General features: G+C 43.1%; 1 protein-coding gene across 1 annotated transcript in view; it reads left to right on the top strand.

Annotated features, from left to right (window-relative positions):
* Nucleotides 1-20,514, top strand: part of ngfb (nerve growth factor b (beta polypeptide)) — a 34,926-nt gene that overhangs the window by 12,288 nt on the left and 2,124 nt on the right. Inside the window, exon 2 of the mRNA XM_036950752.2 lies at nt 12,239-12,381. The gene's annotated coding sequence lies outside the window, so the exon portion shown is untranslated. The remainder of the gene's footprint in view (nt 1-12,238; nt 12,382-20,514) is intronic.

The raw sequence follows: 20,514 nt of genomic DNA, 5'->3' as shown, positions 1-20,514 counted from the left end.
ACTGCCAATTCAAGCCACAGAGGAAAAAAAGGTGTAAACAGATGGAACCTCCATAATTTCAAAGCAAAACATTGTGACCTAGTTGGACTTGAATGGGCCTAAAGTGGCCTCATGGCTGCCATGGTCCAAGATATACACTTTAAAATACACTAGAGTATTGGCTGTGAGATACAGGATGCTCTCTGCCTTATTTACTTCATTGACATCATTCAGTGGAATGATATGAGAGACTTTATTTATGCGAAGACTCTTTCCATTTGGTTAAACTGGAGCACATCTACCAACTAAATTCATGTTGACAAAATGTGTGTTACTATTTGTTTTAGTTGAGCAATGTGCTAGAGAGTTGCCTTTCCTACCTAGGCATAGGGACAGGAGAGGAAGACATGATGATGCCAGGGGGATGGAAAAATCTGTACTAATCTTTAAATCTTAACCATCTAGTTACTGATGTAAACATATAACTTACAGCAGAAAAACAAAGCCTTGCATGTGTTTTGCTAAGTATTATTATGGTTGTAGTTATTGGTCATCTTCTTGTTGACAGCTGTGTTCCAGGGAGGCTAATGTGTATAAAGTGACAGTGTGTACGGAGACAGGGGTCAGCTGTGTTCCGTCCCGGCACAGAGACCAAACACAGCCATCAGTGACTAATGAAACTGTCCTAGTCAAACACCAGCTCCATACAAGTTTCTGGTACACTCCAGCTTGAACTTTCATGTTTCTTTATTGCTGAATTGTGTTTTCATCACGAAAACATCTAAGGACAAATGGCAGAAGGAAAGATACAGGTGTTTATTCTGATGCCTGTTTTCTTAGGTCTACCAAATTATAGATTTCATCAAACTTTTATTTTATTGCAGACATCACAACTGTCTTGCAGTAGACAGCAAAATGCAGGCCTGTTTTACTGTATGAGACAGTTCTAAACTTGCTCTTTGCAGAGACATTTCTAAACAGACACTTTGCACATGATCTTCAGGTCTTCACAGTCCCATTTGTTGATTTTGGTTTCTTGGTGTTCTGAATGGAATAGTAAATAATGGCTCAATCTGTGAGATCAGCAGATGCATTGGACTACAGCCCACTTCCACAAGACAACAGCCAGAGCCAGTGTGCTGGAACACAGAGCTGTCCTGCAGCTGATTACTACAGGTCCTCTTTGGCCTGCAGCAGGCCCAGACGCCATTCTCCTTCCTCCACTCTCACACATCTGCACTGAATCAAAACATCCTGCCAATTTCCCTCTCTGGAATTGTCATATTTAAGATGATTTCCCACAGAGTTATCGTGCCTTTCGCCCCAACTAGATAAAACAAGACGGTTGTCAAGAAAATGGTGAAGGGTATGCTTCAATTGCCTGCTATTATGGTTCTTAGAATGTTCAAACTCAATAAATCACCAGAGGGCAAAGGAAAGTCAACTCAATTTCCCAACTCCTGGACAAGCTGGAGCAGGTAGAAAAACAGTTTTCCAAATCAGGGCTTCAGTTGAGATGAGCCGTTTTGCTTCAGTCCTTGTTAAAAGATGAAGCCGTTTATGATAACATACCATTCTTGGTTGAAATTCATCCATACCATTGCTCGTGTAAATGTATTTGTCTAGAATAAACGCCAAGCAAACATCATTGTATTTAAATTGTACGTCGTACTTATGTTTCTGTCTTATTGCTCATGTGAGTTATGGTAGGATAAATAAAAATGTAAACAAAATGTATTACCTTGTTTTAAAAGCAGCACAGTAGGAGCAGCAGCACACCCACAACAATAGGAATTTAGAATTCTCTTCCACATGTCAAATAAAATCTAATTGTATTCGTCACTTGCTTCATAAACAGGTGTAGACTAACAGTGAAATGTTCACTTAAGGGCCCTTCCCAACAATGCAGAGAGAAAGAAAATAGTGAAAATAGAGAAATGTAATAATAAAAGTAATAATAAATACACAATGAGTAACGATAGCTTGGCTATATAAACACAGGGTACCAGAACCGAGTCGATGTGCAGGGGTACGGGGTAATAAAGAGTAGCAGCCGTGAGTCAAAAAAGTTAGTGCAAAAAGGGTCAATGCAGATAGTTAAAAAGTTAACCATGTACTAACCTGTACTAACTATTTAGCAGTCTTATGGTTTGGGGGTTAGAAGCTGTTCAGGGTCCTGTTGGTTCCAGACTTGGTGCATCAGTACCGCTTGCTGTGCGGTAGCAGAGAGAACAGTCTGTGACTAGGGTGGCTGGAGTCTTTGAAAATGTTTATGGCCTTCCTCTGACATCTGCTGGTATAGAGGTCCTGGATAGCAGGGAGCTTGGACCCAGTGTTGCACTGTTGTACTGCACTACCATCTGTAGCACTTTGCGGCCAGATGCTAAGCAGTTACCATACCAAGCAGGGATGCAGCCAGTCAAGATGCTCTCAATGGTGCAGCTATAGAACTTTGAGGATCTGAGGGCCCACGCCAAATCTTTTCAGCCTTTTCCAGAAGAAAGAGGCATTGCTGTGCCCTCTTCAAAACTGTGTTGGTGTGTGTGGACCATAATAGACCATAATAGATCCTTAGTTATGTGGACACTGAGGAACTTTGAAGCTCTCAACCTACTCCACCCCAGCCCCGTCAATGTAAATGCAGGGTGCTCGCCCCTCCGTTTCCTGCAGTCCACGATCAGCTCCATTGTCTTGCTGACATTGAGGGAAGAGGTTGTCGTCCTGGGATTGACAGGTCTCTGACGGTTGGTGATCAGGCCTACTACAGTTGTGTCATCCGCAAACTGAATGATGGTGTTGGAGTCCTGCATGGCCACACTGTTGTGGGTATACAGGGAGTACAGGGGGGACTAAGCACAGTCCCCTGAGGCGCCCCTGTGTTGAAGGTCAATTTTATTTTATACCTTTTATTTAACTAGGCAAATCAGTTAAGAACAAATTCTTATTTTCAATGATGTCCTAGGAACAGTGGGTTAACTGCCTTGTTCAGGGGCAGAACGACAGATTTTTTTTACCTTGTCAGCTCAGGGATTCGATCCCTTTCGGTTACTAGTCCAATGCTCTGACCACTAGGCTACCTGCCGCCCCAATGTGGCAGATGTGTTGTTGCCTACCCTCACCACCTGGAGGCAGCCTGTCAGGAAGTCCAGGATGTTAATGTCACATGATAAACTATTGTCTGAATGGTTGATTGATTGTTGAGCCACAGACAACAAAAGAATAATGATCAAGGAGCATGCTCTACTTGTTGGTGAGATCTGGGTAAATTCTCAATAGGGCAAACGTCTGTCCTGTCTTAGTCTCCTCCATCCCCCTCTCCTCCATGACTCGGAAACCAATAACTGGTCACCAACTGGAGTGTCAATTCGTTAAATAGGTGAATGGAGGAGTTTGCTCCTATCCCCGATTGCTCAGGTGTATCCGATCTTGGAAGAGTTTTAAAATCTCCCATGCAAACATTTATTAAAAACCATATGCTTCTTTTCTCTGTAAAATGTCTTGCACAACTAGCTACATTAATTTTTTTTACCACTAAGCACATGTATTTTGGGATTCCACCTCTGTAAACGTAATTTGCGGTTGTCATATGACACACTAGAGAAGGAGAGTCATTTCATACAAGAGCATTTGTTCCCACGTTTCCTCTCCTCAATTACCTTTGACTTTTTCGAAAAGAGCAAGGAGAGGACAGAGGGGAGGACGCCAGGAATCAAGAAAATCAAATTGAGATTCTCCCCAGGACTTTCATTTTGTTCTCCTGCCTGATGCAGTCAGTTCTCCTGCGTTCTTGTCCAGGGTTTGGCTTCACAATGGAGAAAACAGAATCCCGTTTAGTCATACAGATGTACAATCTTAATTTGAGCACTCTTTTTTTGCTGAGAATTTTTCTGCACGGTAGGAAATTCTGACTTGTAATGTATTCAAGGTTTCTAAAAGTCTTCTAAAGTTTGGAATTCTCACTTTAAAACGTATCAGCGCCTGTTGTCCGGACCTCTGGCAGTCTCTATGGGTGTGCCTCAGGGTTCAATTCTCGGGCCGACTCTTCTCTGTATACATCAATGATGTCGCTTTTGCTGCTGGTGATTCTCTGATCCACCTCTACGCAGACGACACCATTCTGTATACTTCTGGCCCCTCTTTGGAGACTGTCTTAACAAACCTCCAGACGAGCTTCAATGCCATACAACTCTCCTTCAGTGGCCTCCAACTGCTCTTAAATGCAAGTAAAACTAAATGCATGCTATTCAATCGATCAAATCTATAAAATAGCCTCCAACACTCTACTCAACAAACTGGATGCAGTCTACCACTGTGCCATCCATTTTGTCACCAAATCCCCATACACTACCCACCACTGCGACCTGTACGCTCTTGTTGGTTGGGCCTCGCTTCATACTTGTCACCAAACCCACTGGCTACAGGTTGTCTCTGCTAGGTAAAGCCCCGCCTTATCTCAGCTCACTGGTCACCATAGCAGCACCCACTCGTAGCACACGCTCCAGCAGGTATATCTCACTGGTCACCCCCAAAGCCAATTCCTCCTTTGGTCGCCTTTCCTTCCAGTTCTCTGCTGCCAATGACTGGAACGAACTGCAAAAATCACTGAAGCTGGAGACTCATATCTCCCTCACTAGCTTTAAGCACCAGCTGTGAGAGCAGCTCACAGATTACTGCACCTGTAAACAGCCCATCTATCTACCTCATCCCCATACTGTATTTACTTATTTATCTTGCTCCTTTGCACCCCAGTATCTCTACTTGCACATTAATCTTCTGCACATCTACCATTCCAGTGTTTAATTGCTGTATTGTATTTACTTCGCCACCATGGCCTGTTTATTGCCCTAACTCCCTTACCTCATTTGCAGTCACTGTATATATACTTTTTTTCTACTGTATTATTGACTGTATGTTTTGTTTATTTCATGTCTAACTCTGTGTTGTTGTATGCGTCAAATTGCTATGCTTTATCTTGGCCAGGTCACAGTTGCAAATGAGAACTTGTTCTCAACTAGCCTACCTGGTTAAATAAAGATGAAATAAATACAAAATTTAAAATCAACCCCTACAAAAAAAATCATTCACATTTCCTGTTGCTGTAGGATACATTTCCTGCTGTAGCAAACTGTCTTCAATTAATCTCCTAAATCTGTAAGGCTGAAATAATTATGACTTTTACACACATTGAGAAATACACAGGTAGGTGTCTCGATTCGTCATCCTACAATTTCAAAACAGCTTTAGTTTTGTGTTTGGTTGTGCCAATGATAATTCCTCATTATTCCTTTCTCTTGATTCAGTAAAAGTATTTGTTAACTTCTCCTTTTATAATCAGGGTCAAGTTAAAGTAATGTGCCAAAACGTATTGTAATGATGTAATGACAGTAACTCAGATGACTAAGTCCCTGTCTGCGTCTAAAGCCAAGCCTGGCAGGCCTTAAAAACTTTCAATGTAGCCGTTTCTTTCTCAATATCAAATAATTTCTGGGTAACAATTGAATACCTTACTGTGATGGTTAACAATTCAAATTGTCAAAAAGAAAAAACAGAAAAATAGCTGTTATTGGCAGAGGTTTGGAACTCTCTTGTTGGTTTATTAACTAATTTACCGCCTGTTTGAGGTCACCAGGCAGGCCAAAACTCCATCCTATCAAAACAGGCTGAAATTTTACGTGGTCTTTTCAAACAGCTCTTTTCCAACAGGCATTGTCATAATTTTCACAGTATTATTCCAACCTCAGTGTGGAAATATACACTACATGACCAAAAGTATGTATACAGAGTCGTCCCTTGGACTGCCAGATTGTGAAGCGTGATTCATCACTCCAGAGAACGCATTTCAACTGCTCCAGAGTCCAATGGCGGCGAGCTCTACACCACTCCAGCCAATCGAGGACAGATGATTTTTTACGCACTTCAGCACTCTCCCGTTCGTTGAGCTTGTGTGGCCTAACACTTCGCGCCTAGCTGTTGTTGCTCCAGACGTTTCCACTTCACAATAACAGCACTTACAGTTGACTGGGCAGCTCTAGCATGGCCTGAAAACACAGGAAAATCATGTTTTTGACTGCACTGGGCCTTAAAGACATGCAAATGTATCTCAGGTTCTAACAGACCACAGTGTCATCCCACCAAACCATCTTCAGAGCGGACACCTAATTGAGATTTACTGGGGAGGCAGGGTAGCCTAGTGGTTAGAGCGTTGTAACCGAAAAGTTGCAAGTTCGAATCCCCAAGCTGTCAAGGTAAAAACCTATCGTTCTGCCCCTGAACAAGGCAGTTAACCCACTGTTCCCCGGTAGGCTGTCATTGTAAATAAGAATTTCTTCTTAACTGACTTGCCTAGTTAAATAAAGGTAAAAATAAATAATTTATATTCAAAGGAATGAGTGCTACCACAGTAGAGTTGATCCATTCAACAAAGATTTTGACCTGGTATAACATGGTTATTTCTTATCCAGTCCTGTTTTGAACCTGGCACTGCTGTCTGAGCATGGTCAGTCCCGTACACCAGCTGATTAAGCCTATGAGTAGACAATTGAATCTCGACTAGGGCCAGGCATTTTGTTAGAATCCTAGTTGAAGTGTATCACTACGACCCAGCTTCATTCCTGGTCAGGTAGTGTGGTGAGAAAAGACCTGACACAGTTATTGCATTAAGGGGCATTGGCCAATGGAATATTTGACCCACCAGTGAAGACTGATGAGGTTACAGCGATCATTCTCTCACACCAACTCATAATCTCCCCTCCTACAGTGTCACTTGGTGTTTTGTATGTGTGTGTGTGTATATGTGTGACGTGTGTGTGTGTGTGTGTGTAGTGCCAGCTCCAGGCATAAGCGGTCGCTTAGGACCCCAGGCTGCTAGTTGAGAGTTATAATAGAATACACAAGATGCATGTTTGAAATTTGGTTGCGAATCAGCAGTTTCTCTTGTTATGTCAGTCACTAAATTAGCCATGTCACCTAACAATTTTTTGGATTGGTAAATTAGTCTTGCCAGCTATCTAAACATGTAGTAATCATGGCCGAATACCGACCGGGCACGCAGGGCATCGATTTAGTTAGTCAATCTCACTCAATCCTTCACATGGCATAAGTCATGGTAAAATGTATAGAATTGCAGGAAATGTACTTTAAAAACACTTCACCCCACGGCAAAATGGGTGCAATTCTCACCTAAGGCCCCCAAAAGACGAGTGCCGGCCCTGTGTGTGTGTGTGTGTGTGTGTATTTTGTCTGACACTGGCTTTGTTGTCACTGAGACAGACATCTTTCAAGCAGGGTGTAACATACTTTATAGTAGGTTCAGTTCTCCAGGAAAGTCTAGTTTCCCAATGGGAGTATCAGGAGGGGAGAAATCAGAAATGAATGATCACACCCCAGGAATGTTATGTTGAAACCATTATCACAGACGGATTCACTGATTAGGATAAAAAATATTTTGTCTAGCATCTGCCAAACCTTTATGAAGCATTGCAATATACAGTATCTCTTGGTCAGTCACTTTGGGGAAAAAATCTGATAAAAGAAGAGAACAGTCATCAGTCTCAAACAGCATGAAACTATTTCACCTTTATTTAACTAGGCAAGTCAGTTAGGAACAAATTCTTATTTACAATGATGGCCTACCCCGGGCCAAACCCAAACCTGAATGATGCTGGGCCAATTGTGCGCCACCCTATGGGACTCCCAATCACGGCCGGTTGTGATACAGCCTCGAATCGAATCAGGGTCTGTAATGACGCCTCTAGCAGTGCCTTAGACCGCGGTGCCACTCTGGAGCCCCTAACTATGATAACTACAGTAAATAGCTAACAGAAAGTCTGTGTAGCCAATCTTAGCTACCCTTGTATTTTATTTTTACACTCTGTGCACACTCACAGGGCCCTACACACGCACTCACAGGGCCCTACACGCTCACTCACAGGGCCCTACACGCTCACTCGCACACCGACACTCACATACATTTATACTGACTCCACACACACCCACTCACGTACAATCATCATATACACTGCTGCTACTAGTTTTATCATATATCCTAATACTAGTCACCTTACCCCTATAAATACAGTACCTACATCTACATCGAGCCAGTATCTCTGCACATTGTAAATATGGTACTAGAACTGACTGACCCTCAATATATTATGCTCACGTACTTTAAAACGTGAAACTTACTCTGGGTCATCAGGGTAAAGACTATTCCCAGTATCCATATGGTTCTTCGTGCTCGTCCCCAAACAGCCCTGCTACAATCTCAGAAAAAAGGGTTAGTCGGCTATCCCCGTAGGAGGTAAAACACTTTTTAAGGGGTTCTAACTGGAACCAAAAAGGGTTCTTCAAATGATTCTCCTATGGGGACAGCCGAAGAACCCTTTTAGGTTCTAGATATGATATTTTTTTTCTAAGAGTGTACGTATGTCAGGCTCTGCTGTGAGCAGTTCCGCAAGAATGCCCTCAGCAACGCACTGAGCAGCACGTCATTCAAAGCCCAGAGGTGGCCCTCAGATAAAGACATCGGGGCCACAGCTCACTCTACTCCCGACGGCTCTGAATGGGAGCTGGGCTGACAGGCTCAGGTTACCAGAGGCAAGGGGTGACTTTTACCATATGAATGAAGCAAACGTTTTCAGGGAAGGGGGAGGGGGGGGGGGGGGGGTTGTTTCCCGAGCTGCAGATGGTGGATTGTCTTTGTCACCAGGGTCTGGTTGTCAGTCATGCCAGACAGAATTCATTAAATTGACTGACTCCATTAGAGCTAATGAGTTGTAGGTCAGTGGTTGTGGGTGGGCCGTGCTATTCTGAACTAACAAACCACATCAATGACTGGGTGTAATTCCTCTACAGTGACACAGCAAAAAAACGCATGTTTATCGTTGCATGCATGCATATTCAGCATACAGATGAAGAACTATGGTGCCTTCCACAGTCTTAAACAGCATTCTGGTCATGGTGTAACTTTACTACATGGTCTCAAAGATTCAGGGAATGGTATGCAACTGAAAACAAGAAAGGTGTAGCAGAATCTTTCATTAAGATTTCCATATTAGTTTGGCAAAATGTGTCTTCCCCTGTGAGAAAGACAAACATGGCTATTATACACTGAGTGTACAAAACATTAAGAACACCTGCTCTTTCCATGACATAGACTGACCAGGTGAATCCAGGTGAAAGCTATGATTCCTTATTGATGTCACTTGTTAAATTCATTTCAAATCAATGTAGATGAAGGGGAGAACACGGGATAAAGAAGGATTTTTAAGCCTCAAGACAATTGCGACATGGATTGTGTATGTGTGTCATTGAACTGGGCAAGACAAAAGATTTAAGTGCCTTTGAACGGGGTATGGTAGTAGCTGCCATGCGCACCAGTTAGTGGCATGAATCACAACGCTGCTGGGTTTTTCAGGCTCAAAAGTTTCCCGTGTGTATCAAGAATGGTCCACCACCCAAAGGACATCCAGCCAACTTGACACAACTGTGGGAAGCATTGGAGTCAACAAAGGCCAGCATCCCTATGGAATGCTTCCGACACCTTGTAGAGTCCATGCCCGACGTACAGAGGCTGTTCTGAGGGCAGAAGGGGGTGTATCAGGAAGTTGTGTTTAATGTTTTGTCCACTCAGTGTATACAGTAAAGTAGGATAGAAATCTTTCAAGGTTCAAGGCTATTGAGCTGATGCTGCACTGACAATCTGCATTACTTGTGTCTCCTTTCTGACTGTGACTATGCTGATGAACTCGCAGCACAAAGCACAAAGCTATTCTCTGGGAAGATATTACAACCATCTCTGCTAAATTCTTTGCCTCTTCATCCATACATGTGTCTAACCTCAGGAGAACTACTGTCTGGTGAGGTGTGTCTACTGTAGCTGTTGTAGCCATTGTGTGCCTGTGTGTTCTATAGGGATGAGTATGTGTGTTCTGTGTTCTATAGGGATGAGTATGTGTGTTCTATAGGGATGAGCATGTGTGTTCTATAGGGATGAGCATGTGTGTTCTATAGGGATGAGCATGTGTGTTCTATAGGGATGAGCATGTGTGTTCTATAGGGATGAGTATGTGTGTTCTATAGGGATGAGTATGTGTGTTATGTGTTCTATAGGGATGAGTATGTGTTCTATAGGGATGAGTATGTGTGTTCTATAGGGATGAGTATGTGTGTTCTATAGGGATGAGTATGTGTGTTCTATAGGGATGAGTATGTGTGTTATGTGTTCTATAGGGATGAGCATGTGTGTTCTATAGGGATGAGTATGTGTGTTCTATAGGGATGAGTATGTGTGTTCTATAGGGATGAGTATGTGTGTTCTATAGGGATGAGCATGTGTGTTCTATAGGGATGAGCATGTGTGTTCTATAGGGATGAGCATGTGTGTTCTATAGGGATGAGCATGTGTGTTCTATAGGGATGAGTATGTGTGTTCTATAGGGATGAGTATGTGTGTTCTATAGGGATGAGCATGTGTGTTCTATAGGGATGAGCATGTGTGTTCTATAGGGATGAGCATGTGTGTTCTATAGGGATGAGCATGTGTGTTCTATAGGGATGAGCATGTGTGTTCTATAGGGATGAGCATGTGTGTTCTATAGGGATGAGCATGTGTGTTCTATAGGGATGAGCATGTGTGTTCTATAGGGATGAGCATGTGTGTTCTATAGGGATGAGCATGTGTGTTCTATAGGGATGAGCATGTGTGTTCTATAGGGATGAGCATGTGTGTTCTATCGGGATGAGCATGTGTGTTCTATAGGGATGAGCATGTGTGTTCTATAGGGATGAGCATGTGTGTTCTATAGGGATGAGCATGTGTGTTCTATAGGGATGAGCATGTGTGTTCTATAGGGATGAGCATGTGTGTTCTATAGGGATGAGCATGTGTGTTCTATAGGGATGAGTATGTGTGTTCTATAGGGATGAGTATGTGTTCTGTATGGTTGATTTCTAGTGGCAGTTAGACTGTGTGACAGTAACAAGGTGTTGTTGGAGAGGAGCTGTGTGGTGTGTAACTAGCTCTCTCTCTCTCTCTGCCCACATGGCTCTGCACCATCCTTACAATACTGCCTCTAGGAAAGGGGGGGGGGGTAGAGGGATTACACTGCAATGTATTTATTTTACCAGTCCTACCGAGACAAAGGTCTCATTTAGATGAGCCCTGGAATGTTTTTGGGAGTCCTATGGGAGCAATACCGAGAGAGGGTTGAGTGTTATGTTCACAGATCTGGGAAAATGGCTGTGGCATAGTCATTGAGTTTAATACTCAAAGACCCAAATCTAGTTCACAGTTTTCAGATGGGAAACCCTAATACAGACAGTATACCACCTCAGCATGTAGGGAATATGTGCTGTTATGTCTCACTGTGGTTCCAACGAAACCTATTTACTGTTTTCTATAAACCTGTGGATTCCACACTGTACCATAAAACCCACAGGTCCAACACCGTACCATAAAACCCACAGGTCCAACACCGTACCATAAAACCCACAGGTCCAGCACCGTACCATAAAACCCACAGGTCCAACACCGTACAATAAAACCCACAGGTCCAACACCGTACCATAAAACCCACAGGTCCAGCACCGTACCATAAAACCCACAGGTCCAGCACCGTACCATAAAACCCACAGGTCCAACACCGTACCATAAAACCCACAGGTCCAGCACCGTACCATAAAACCCACAGGTCCAGCACCGTACCATAAAACCCACAGGTCCAGCACCGTACCATAAAACCCACAGGTCCAACACCGTACAATAAAACCCACAGGTCCAACACCGTACCATAAAACCCATAGGTCCAACACCGTACAATAAAACCCACAGGTCAAACACCGTACCATAAAACCCACAGGTCCAGCACCGTACCATAAAACCCACAGGTCCAACACCGTACAATAAAACCCACAGGTCTAACACCGTACCATAAAACCCACAGGTCCAACACCGTACCATAAAACCCAACACGTAGCCCATCCTGTGTATCAGGTGTATGTATGTAACGGTGTCATTATAACACACTGGCCTTTCCTGTGTTTAGAGTGGCTTGCTGGACTGCTTTACAAACCCTGCGTATGACACTACAGCGCAGAAGGAAAATAATACTAAATCTCTACCTCGCTTTCCAACCAAGGTGCATGAACAGTGAAAGATGAAGCTGAGGATTAAAACTAATATTCACCTAGTTTTGGTAGGACTATCGAAGTGAGTTTGTCAAATGATGTGCTTTGCCTTCATCTCTCCCTCCCTCTGCAGGGGCCAGGGCCGAGCTGGGGGCCACAGAGAGCTAGAAAGACAGGCCTGATGGCAGGAGCCTGGAAGGCAGTCCGCTCTGAACACGTGCTCTAGGAGCCCGCCCCGCCTGGGGCCACAATTCCTGGGGAAGAAACACGGCACAGGTGAGCAAAGCAAGATGGGTGTTCTCGTATCTTCAAACCAATTCAAACTTTATTTTTCAAAATACTTCTCATGAGAGAAGTGACATGAAAAACTCAATTAAGATCTCTGTGCTGAGTGACAATCTCAAAACAATTTCACCTGGTCAGAGTATTTTCCCATGTCAGAGTATTTTCCCTGGTCTGTTGGTCACTATAAAACCTCCTGGTGTAGAGTTAGAGATGAAGTACAACACACTAATGACACGTTCAATGCCGCCGCAAGAGTAAACATGTTTTCTATCTGCACAGTACGGGGAAAACACAGGGAGTGAGCTGTGATTACCAGTAAGCAGACAACCACACAGCTGTTGTATCTCTGAAACAATGTATGATACAGCCATCACACAGCCTGAGCAATCACACTGAGCCCACATCATATTCCTCAAGCTACCTTTCTCCATGGATGAATAGGACAGAGTTTCTCTCCTATTTTGAAACCAGTCTGCTATATTCTAAGATCCAAAGAAGTAAAATCCAAGTTTCCAGCCTTTAGGTTCTCAGATGTCAGTAAGTGTCGAGAGGACTTGAACCGGATTTGATCCCAAATGTTGACGTCTGTGTGCGTGTATGTTTGTCAGTGTGTGTGTGTGTGTATTAGATCCCTAATGTTGACGTCTGTGTGCATGTGTGTTTGTCAGTGTGTGTGTGTGTGTGTATTAGATCCCTAATGTTGACGTCTGTGTGCGTGTGTGTTTGTCAGTGTGTGTGTTTGTGTGTGTACACGTGCGTGTGTGTGTGTGTGTATTTGATCACTAATGTTGACGTCTGTGTGTGTGAATTTGATCCCTAATGTTGACGTCTGTGTGCGTGTGTGTTTGTGTGTGTGTGAGTACACGTGTGTGTGTGTGTGTATTTGATCACTAATGTTGACGTCTGTGTATATATTTGATCCCTATTGTTGACGTCTGTGTGTGTGTGTGTATATATTTGATCACTAATGTTGATGTCTGTGTGTGAGCTTGTGTGTATTTGATCTCTAACGTTGACGTCTGTGTGCGTGTGTGTTCGTCAGTGTGTGTGTTTGTGTGTACACGTGTGTGTATATTTGATCACTAATGTTGATGTCTGTGTGTGAGCGTGTGTATTTGATCTATAATGTTTATTTTATTTTTTATTTTACCTTTATTTAACCAGGTAGGCAAGTTGAGAACAAGTTCTCATTTACAATTGCGACCTGGCCAAGATAAAGCAAAGCAGTTCGACAGATACAACGACACAGAGTTACACATGGAGTAAAACAAACATACAGTCAATAATACAGTATAAACAAGTCTATATACAATGTGAGCAAATGAGGTGAGAAGGGAGGTAAAGGCAAAAAAGGCCATGGTGGCAAGGTAAATACAATATAGCAAGTACAACACTGGAATGGTAGTTTTGCAATGGAAGAATGTGCAAAGTAGAAATAAAAATAATGGGGTGCAAAGGAGCAAAATAAATACATAAATAAAATACAGTTGGGAAAGAGGTAGTTGTTTGGGCTAAATTATAGGTGGGCTATGTACAGGTGCAGTAATCTGTGAGCTGCTCTGACAGTTGGTGCTTAAAGCTAGTGAGGGAGATAAGTGTTTCCAGTTTCAGAGATTTTTGTAGTTTGTTCCAGTCACTGGCAGCAGAGAACTGGAAAGAGAGGCGGCCAAAGAAAGAATTGGTTTTGGGGGTGACTAGAGAGATATACCTGCTGGAGCGTGTGCTACAGGTGGGAGATGCTATGGTGACCAGCGAGCTGAGATAAGGGGGGACTTCACCTAGCAGGGTCTTGTAGATGACATGGAGCCAGTGGGTTTGGCGACGAGTATGAAGCGAGGGCCAGCCAACGAGAGCGTACAGGTCGCAATGGTGGGTAGTATATGGGGCTTTGACGTCTGTGTGCGTGTGTGTTCGTCAGTGTGTGTGTTTGTGTGTACACGTGTGTGTATATTTGATCACTAATGTTGATGTCTGTGTGTGAGCGTGTGTGTGTGTGTGTGTGCACTTGAAACCTAATGTTGACGTCTGCGTGTGTGTGTATTTGATCGCTAATGTTGATGTCTGTGTGTGAGCGTGTGTGTGTGTGTATACAGTGGGGCAAAAAAGTATTTAGTCAGCCACCAATTGTGCATGTGTGTGTGTGTGTGTTTGAATTTGATCCCTAATGTTGACATCTGTGTGTGTGTGTGTTTGAATTTGATCCCTAATGTTGACATCTGTGTGTGTGTGTGTGTGTTTGATCCCTAATGTTGACGTCTGTGTGTGTGTATTTGATCCCTAATGTTGACGTGTGTGTTCGTGAGTGTGTATGTTTGTGAGTGTGTGTTTGTGTGTGTGTGTGTATTTGATCACTAATGTTGATGTCTGTTTGTGAGCTTGTGTGTGTGTATATTTATTTGATCCCTGATGTTGACGTCTGTGTGTGTGTGTATTTGATCACTAATGTTGACGCCTGTGTGTGTGTGTGTGTGTGTGTGTGTGTTTGTGTGAATTTGACCCCTAAAGTTGACGTCTGTGTGTGTGTGCATTTGATCCCTAATGTTGGTGTGTGGGTGTGTAATTGAAACCTAATGTTGTTGTGTGTGTATTATTGATCACTAATGTTGACTTTGTGTTTGTGTGTGTGTGTGCTCATTTGATCCCTAATATTGTCATCTGTGTGTGTATGTGTGTGTGTGTGTGTGTGTGTGTTTGATTCCTAATGTTGACATGTGTGTATATTTGAACCCCAATTTTCACATCTGTGTGTGTGTGTATTTGATACCTAATGTTGAAATCTGTGTTGTGTATTGTGCGTATTTGTTCCCTAATGTTGACGTGTGTGTGTGTGTGTGTATTTGATCCCCAATGTTGACGTCTGTGTGTGAATTTGGTCATTAATGTTGAAGTCTGTTTGTGTGTGTGTGTGTGGGTGGGTGTGTATGTGTGTATTTAATCCCTAATCTTGGAGTGTGTTTGTGTAATTGATCTATAATGTTGACGTGAGTGTGTGTGTGTGTGTGTATTTGAACCCTAATGTTGACATTTGTTTGTGTATTTGATCCCTAATGTTGACATGTTTGTGTGTGTGTCTGTATGTGTGTGTGTGTGTGTGTATTTGATCCCTAATGTTGACGTGTGTGTGTGTGTGTGTGTGTGTATTTGTTCCTTAATGTTGACGTGTGTGTGTGTGTGTGTAATTGTTCCTTAATGTTGACGTGTGTGTGTGGGTGTGTATTTGATCCCTAATGTTGACGTGTGTGTGTGTGTTTTTGATCCCTAATGTTGACGTGTGTGTGTGTGTGTGTGTGTGTGTTTTGTTCCCTAATGTTGACGTGTGTGTGTGTGTGTGTGCGCATTTGATCCCTAATGTTGACGTTGGTGTGAGTGTGTGCATTTAATCCACATTGTTGACATCTGCTTGTGTGTGTTTTTGAACCCTAATTTTCACGTATGTGTGTGTGTGATTGATCTCTAATGTTGACGTCTCTGTGTGTGTGTGTGTATTTGATCCCTAATGTTGGTGTGTGTGTGTGAATTTGTTCCCTAATGTTGATGTCTGTGTGTATCTGTGTGTATTTGATCATTAATGTTGACGTCTGTGTGTGTATTTGTGAATTTGATCCCTTTTGTTGACGTGTGTGTATGTGTGTGTGTGTGTGTGTATTTGATACAAAATGTTGACGTCTCTGTGTGAGTGTTTGTTAGTATTTGATCCAAAATGTTGACATGTGTGAGTGTGTGTGTGTATTTGATCCCTGATGTTTACGTGTGTGTTTCTGTGTATTTGATCAGTAATGTTGACGTCTGTGTGTGTGTGTGTGTGTGTGTGTACTTGACCCCTGATGTTTACGTGTGTGTTTCTGTGTGTATTTGATCAGTAATGTTGACATCTGTGTGTGTGTGTGTGTGTGTGTGTCTGTGTGTGTGTGTGTGTGTATTTGATCCCTAATGTTAACGTGTGTGTATTTGTTCCCTAATGTTGACGTCTGTGTGTGTGTTTGTGTGAATTTGATCATTAATGTTGACAGTTTGTGTGTGTGTGTGTGTTTGATCCCTAATGTTGACGTGTGCGCGCGTGTGTGTGTGTGTGTGTGTGTGTGTGTGTGTATTTGAACCCAAATTGTCACGTCTGTGTGTGTGTGTATTTGTTCCCTAATGTTGACGTTTGTGTGTGTGTGTGTGTATTTGATCATTAATGTTGACGTCTGTTTGTGTGTGTGTGTGTGTGATACAAAATGTTGACGTCTCTGTGTGTGTGTGTATTTGACCCCTGATGTTTACGTGTGTTTCTGTGTGTATTTTATCAATAATGTTGACATCTGTGTGTGTGTGTGTGTGTGTGTGTGTGTGTGTGTGTCTATATTTGATCCATAATGTTGATGTCTCTGTGTGAGTGTGTGTTAGTATTTGATCCAAAATGTTGACATGTGTGAGTGTGTGTGTGTGTATTTGATCATTCATATTGACGTCTGTTTGTGTGTGTGTGTGTGTGTGTGTATTTGCTAATTAATGTTGACGTCTCTGTGTGTGTGTGTGTGTGTGTGTGTGTATAATCCAAAATGTTGACGTCTCTGTGTGTGCATTTGATCCATATTGTTGACATCTGCGAGTGTGTGTGTGTGTGTGTGTGTGTGTTTGATCCCTAATGTTGACGTGTGTGTGTGTGTATTTGATCATTAATGTTGACGTCTGTTTGTGTGTGTGTGTGTGTGTGTGTGTATTTGATCCCTAATGTTGTTTGTGTGTGTGTGTGTGTGTGTGTGTGTTTTATTTAATGTTGACGTATGTGTGTTTGTGTGATTTTGATCTACAATGTTGACGTGTTTGAGTGTGTGTGTGCATTTGATCCCTAATGTTGGTGTGTGTGTGTGTGTGTGTTGCGTGTGTGTATTTGTTCCCTAATGTTGGTGTGTGTATGTGTGACGTGTGTGTGTGTGTGTGTGTATATTTGTTCCCTAATGTTGACGTATGTATGTGTGTGTGTATTTGATCACTAATGCTGATGTGTGTGCGTGTGTATTTAGATTAACTAACTTCAAATAATGACTCGAGACGTCGGGTTTGATACGAAAGCTTATTTTAGTAATAATACTTGTTCACGTTACATTTAACAACTTTGTTTTGGTACAGAGCAATGCAGGTAAGATGCTATCGGAAAGTCAGAACAATCACTGCACCTGCACATAATTGGCGCGTTCTCTCTCATTCCTGTCGCAAGGCATTCTGGAACTTGCAGTCAAAAAGCGTAATTCAACACAACCCAATACAATTACATATGCAAATAAATATAAAGAAATATCTTTAGATACAGCTCAAAGAATAAACTTAAACATTAACTCTGTAACACATTAAAGTTACAACATCCTCCCCCCCGATGAACACAATTGTTCATCTAGATATCTAGGCAGTATATCAACTGAATAGGTCTCCTCAACAAAGTCCCTGAAGAAGTACGAACTGAACATGATCTAACTAGGCCATCTCGGCCTGGAAAGAGTTCTTCAATCTTTCCTAGTTTCCAGGTTTGTCTGGGTGTGTTATCTTCTCCAATGAGTACAACGTCACCCGCCTTCAGTGGGGTGGGCTGTGGTGTGTCACAGCGGTGTGCTGACTTTAGATCCAGCAAGTAGTCTCTTCGCCAACTGTCTCTGCCTGTACTTCCATCTGCGTGTCATTTCCCGCTTGTGTAACGTTGGGTGCTGAGTGTCACTTGCTCCAGAATGCATCACCTTCTCATGGTGGTACTGTATCAGCATTTCTGAGCATCTGTACTTATTGGGCAGAACCCATGGGTGCTGCTCTCTGAATGTGAAGTTGGACTGTTGCAGTCTTCCTCCTACACTGAGTAGTTTGTGTTCGTCCAGGAAAGGTTTCTGTTCTCTGATTTTACAGTCATTGTTTAGGCTTTTTCCTGCTGTCAGTAGTTTGATCTCCTGTCCAAAACTCGGTTGTTGTGTTACCTTAATCCAGTACTTTTCTGCATCGAACAGTTCGTCAGCAGTCAGTTCACCTTGCATCTTTATGGTTGTGCGAGCATTGGCTATGAATCTCTTTATCCAGGCGGTGACTCTGAACACTCTTTTCAGTTTGCTGTACCTTTCAAGCTCCAACACAGGTTCAGTGCTGTCTGTGCTGTTTGCTGCGAGTTGTACAGTAACCTGGCAACTGGACTTGAGTTCTATATTCACCTCTTCCGGAACCTTGTTATCATCAGTCTCTTCGGACTGATTGGGTGATGTCAGAATTCTGGGTCCATTCCACCATAGCTCGCTCTGTGTCAAGTTTCGAACAGTTTGTCCTCTTGCAGGGAGGTCAGCTGGATTAGTTTTCCCTTCAATATGTGACCATGACTCTGGATTGGTCAAGGACTGGATCTCCGTCACTCTGTTCGCAACAAACTGTTTCCATTTCTGAGCTGAGCTGCAAATCCAATGCAGCACGATCATCGAGTCTGTCCACATTTTGATCTGTTTTTCTTCCATTTTCAGTGTGGTCATCAAGTTGTTTGCTAGTCTCGCTCCAATCACAGCTCCCATGAGCTCCAGGCGTGGCAGCGTCATTTTCTTAAGTGGGGCTACCCTGGACTTGGATGCGACTAGACTTGTTGTTTCCCTATCTTGTGACTCACCTTGCAAGTAAGCTACTGCACTGTAAGCCCTTTCACTTGCATCACAGAACACGTGTAGTTTCAGGGTGTGGTTATTCTGTGGCCGCATGTCTGTTCTGTACCACCTTGGTATGATGAGCTGGTGTAACTGGGGTAGTTCTGAACACCACTGTTGCCATTCTCGTGTCAGATCAGGTGGTAATTCTTCGTCCCAGCTGAGTCCCCTCTCCCACATTTCCTGGAACATGCACTTGATCCTGATGGTGAAGGGAGTTAAAAAATCAAGAGGGTCGAAGATACGTGCAGGGTCCCTGCACTGACCATCCAAAGGTGCTCTCTAAAGCAGCAGTCGCTCCACTCTGCCTGATACTATCTGCCAGTAGTAGTCTGCTCCTATCAGGACAGAGAGTTCAGGATCATTGTCATCTCCTGGAAAGTCTGCGAGCTGCAGTCCCCTTTTACTGAGCTCATACTGAATCCGTTCACCAGGAACCTTCATCACAGCTGTGCACACTTGAGGGGTTTCAATTGCCTCTCTCTATTCTCTGCTGTTTGTCCCAGACATTCTCCAAGATGACTTTCACTGTGTTGCGTTGGGATGTTGCTGGGGCAGAGGAGCCAAACGTGTGAAGAGTGAGTGCCTCTTGTCTGATTACTGGTAGCTTCAAGCTCTTCACAAGGTTTTCATGTATGAAGCTTCCTGACTGCCTCCATCTAGTAAACAACGAGCTATCTTCCTGCCCGATGGGCTTTCTACCCATGCCTTTGCCGTTTGTAGCAACACAGTGTTCTGTCCATCTGGTTTCATCCTCACTGAATGGGGAATAACTGAGGAAACAACAGCATCTACAGAAACAGTAGGGGGTTGCACCTCACTCCTCTTACTGGTACACACCGCAATGTGATGTCTGCTTCCACATGTTGCACATGACACATCTTTGACTTTACAGAATTTTGCTATGTGTCTCTGTCCTAAACATACAAAGCATCTTCCCATGTTCTTTAGTTTCTCTTTGCGTGTAGCAATATTGTAGGCAGGGCAGTTTTCTGATTTGTGGTCTGCACTGTCACAGAATAGACAGTTTTGTTCCTTCTGGCTGGATGTGTGCAGTGCTGCAGCAGAGGGCATGTTGGGTCTTTTTGGTTTCATTTCATTGGAGAAGCATGACTTGTTCCATGGTTTGCTCTTTTTCTATTGGTTGTATGATCTTGTCATTTGTAGCACTCGCTCCCTGCTCTGAACTTCTTTCTGTAGGAAACTGATAATCTCAGACACTTTCCATTCATCATCTACTCCCCTCTGATGACTATAGTCAAGAGCTATGTCCTCTGGAATCATCTGCAGTAAGATTGGGAATAGTAGGCTTCCATAGGTTTCTGGCACTACACCCAGTGATTCAAAGCTCCTAATCTGAATTTCACATTCATCATATAGCTGCCTCAATGCATTTAGATCCGAGGATTTCTTCACAGGTGTGAGATTCAGCAGCTTTGACATATGAGCACTAATCACAAGGTCTTTCCTTCCAAATCTG

This window comes from Oncorhynchus mykiss, chromosome 17, assembly GCF_057628025.1.
Source record: "Oncorhynchus mykiss isolate SJ-2025 chromosome 17, ASM5762802v1, whole genome shotgun sequence".
Lineage (NCBI taxonomy): Eukaryota > Metazoa > Chordata > Actinopteri > Salmoniformes > Salmonidae > Oncorhynchus > Oncorhynchus mykiss.
The sequence above is the reverse complement of the archived record's forward strand: the minus strand, read 5'-3'. Positions and strand labels throughout refer to the sequence as shown.